A 3,348-nucleotide genomic window follows, 5' to 3' on the forward strand; every position below is an offset into this window, starting at 1 on the left:
CCTTGCCCCCTCCTACCTCACCTCCCTTCTCTCCTTCTACAGCCCAGCCCACACCCTCCGCTCCTCTGTCGCTAATCTCCTCACCGTGCCTCCCTCCCGCCTGTCCCGCCGTCGACCCCCGGCCCACATCATCCTCCTGGCCTGGAATGCCCTCCCTCCCCACATCCGCCAAGCTAGCTCTCTTCCTCCCTTCAAGGCCCTACTGAGAGCTCACCTCCTCCAGTAGGCCTTCCCAGACTGAGCCCCCTCCTTCCTCTCCCCCTCCTCCCCCTCTCCATTCCCCCCATCCTTACCTTCTTCCCTTCCCCACAGCACCTGTATATATGTATATATATTTGTAAGTATTTATTATCTATTTATTCATTTATTTTACTTGTACATATCTATTCTATTCATTTTATTTTGTTAATATGTTTTGTTTTGTTCTCTGTCTCCCCCTTCTAGACTGTGAGTCCACTGTTGGGTAGGGACCGCCTTTATATGTTGCCAACTTGTACTTCCCAAGTGCTTAGTACAGTGCTCTGCACAGAGTAAGCGCTCAATAAATACGATTGATTGATTGATTGATTGATTGCTGTTGAGCCGTTTCCGACCCATAGCAACACCACGGACACATCTCTCCCAAATGCCCACCCCTCACCCCCCAGCCCCTGCCTTCATCTGCAATTGTTCTGGTAGTGTATCCATAGAGTTTTCTTGGTAAAAATATGGAAGTGGTTTACCACTGCCTCTTTCCATGCAGTAAACTTGAGTTTCCACCCTCGACTCTCTCGCATGCTGCTGCTGCCCAGCATGGGTGAGTTTTGACTTGTAGCAGAATGCCTTCCACTTGCTAGCCACTGCCCAAGCTAGTAATGGAATGGATATGACTTTGCTTGACTCTCCCTCCCATAGCCGAGACTGGTAGAGTACTGGAAACTCTCCAGATGCGACTCTGAAGGGCGGGGGGATTAGGACTATACAATCAAATAAGGAATTTACCATCTAACTCAGCCTGTGACCACACAAGTACAGGGAAGTGCTGAGCAAGTATCCCATGAATTTGAACAATCTAAACAATCTGGATAATCCAGTGTAAATAAATCCCATCTCTTAATATCGATCAGTGGTATTTATTGAATGCTTACTGTGTGCTAAGTGGTTGGGAAAGTACAACAGGGTAAGTAGACATGATCCCAAACCTCAAGGAACTCACAATCAAGAGGGCATTTTTGGCTTGAAGGATCCAGATAATGACCCACTTCTCCCCTCTGTCAATGTAAACAGAAGCTTGGTATATAGGTGAGCTTTGAATTCTGATTTTGCATTTACTCTGGCCACAGTTGCCAAATCAAGTGTGTTTCTTTCAGCAAATGTTTTATTTAGATCCACATCTTGAACTCTGCTGGCAGCCTTTATTTCCATGGTTGCATTGCTTCAGAGGTGAAATAAACTTTTTCTTTCATTCATTCAATCATATTTATTGAGCACCTACCTCATTCAATTGTATTTATTGAGTACTTACTGTATGTAAAGCACTGTACTAAGAGCTTGGGAGAGTACACGATGTCAATAAACGGACAGATTCCCTGCCCACAAGAAGGGAAATTGACACCCTAAGTCTAGTTAGGGTGCTTTGCACATAGAAAGCCGTTAACAAATGTCATCATTATTATTATTATTTTCTGCCTAGCACTGTCCTAAGCTCTGGAGTAGATACAAGGTAATCAGGTTAGACACAGTCCCTGTCCCACAAGGGGCTCACAGTCTTAATCCCCATTTTACAGATTAAGTAACTGAGGTCCAGAGAAGATAAGTGACCTGCCCAAGGTCACACAGCAGACAAGTGGTGGAGCTAGGATTAGAACCCACATCCTCTGACTTTCAAGCCCATGCTCTTGCAAGTGGGCCATGCTGCTGAAATGACTCCATATGTTTGAATTCATCCTGTTTCTGACCACCACAACCTGAAATGGAAAGGTCTCAGTAGAGTCCTAGTGGCTTAGTGGAAAGAGCACGGGCCCAGGAGTCAGAGGACCTGGAATCTAATTCCAGCTCTGCCACTTTTCTGCTGTGTGGCAATTTACTTAACTTCTCTGACCCTCAGTTACCTCATCTATAAAATGGGGAACAAGACTGTGAGCCTCATGTGAGACATGGACTGTGTATAACCAGATTAGCTTGTATCTACTCCAGCACTCAGTACAGTGCCTGGCACATTGTAAGTGCTAAGCAAATAGCATAAAGAAAAAGTACAAGAGGATGCTTTCCGAACTTTTGCATCAGTGGTAAGTACTTTCTAAAGAAGGTGGTTGGGTGTGAGAGGACAGGGAGACTGAGGAATCCTGGACTTCGGATTTTGCTCTTGGCTCCAATACTGTCCAGTTGAGGAACTTGATGCAAAAACTAAAATTTAAGTCCTGTGTGTGTCCATTTCCCCTCCTATAAAATGGGAAAATAACCTTCATTTAGATGGTATTGGGGGCAAATGTGGAAGTGCTCTTAAATCTTTGGTAAAAAATGCTGCATTTTGAAATTCACTACTGTACAATAGAGAGCTCGTCCTCCAGACTGTAAACTCACTGTGGGTAGAAAATGTGTCTGTTATATTGTACTACCCAAGAGCTTAGAACAGTGCTTTGTACACAGTAAGTGCTCAATTAATTTGATTGACTGACTGACATGTTGGTGCATTTGTGACCACCATGCTCTATTGCCTTAAAATTTTTGGTACTTGTTAAGTGCCAAGCCCTGTACTAAGCATTGGGGTGGAATTGAGATAATCAAATTGGGCACAGTCCCTGTCTAACATGGAGATCACAGTCTAGGTAGGAGTGAGAGCATATATTTAATCCCCTTTTTACTGTTAAGAAAATAAAGGCACCAAGAAGGTTCAGGTGAATTGCGGAGCTGGGATTAGAATCCAGGTCCTCTGACTCCCAAGCCCTTGATCTTTCCACTAGGATACACTGCTTTGTTTGAACCCCAGATTCACATCACCAGCATATCTCCTCTTGGCAACATTAAAGCGGTTTATGAAAAAAAATCACGTTTTCTAAAAGTGGAAGCATTTACCATGAAAACCCTATAAGTGTGTGATTCTGTAAACAGTGGGGCTGCTGTGGAATAAATACGGCCATTGTGACAATCAGGCCCTAAAACCCTCATGTATGCACTCCATGGCTTTCCAGAAAGGTTGCTTTTGAGATAGAATCAATATTGTTTCTTATTGTCAACCGAAGTGAAAACAGACATTTCACATCCTGCCTACTAAGTCTCCAATTCAGAATTTTCAACCAACCAGGGAACAACTTCGGCTGGCAAGGACTATTGCTTAACACCACCAGTAACTAGATAGCTTTACGTCTT

At 44.0% G+C, this 3,348-nt stretch overlaps 1 non-coding gene across 1 annotated transcript; it reads right to left on the reverse strand.

Moving 5' to 3' along the window:
* Positions 1-806: 806 nt before the first annotated feature.
* On the reverse strand, positions 807-943 carry LOC119935281. Its single transcript, XR_005453167.1, has one exon. It is a non-coding gene; the product is annotated as a small nucleolar RNA SNORA7 (small nucleolar RNA).
* Between the last annotated feature and the right edge of the window lie 2,405 nt (positions 944-3,348).

This window comes from Tachyglossus aculeatus, chromosome 11 (genome assembly GCF_015852505.1).
Source record: "Tachyglossus aculeatus isolate mTacAcu1 chromosome 11, mTacAcu1.pri, whole genome shotgun sequence".
In the NCBI taxonomy this organism is placed as follows: Eukaryota; Metazoa; Chordata; class Mammalia; order Monotremata; family Tachyglossidae; genus Tachyglossus; species Tachyglossus aculeatus.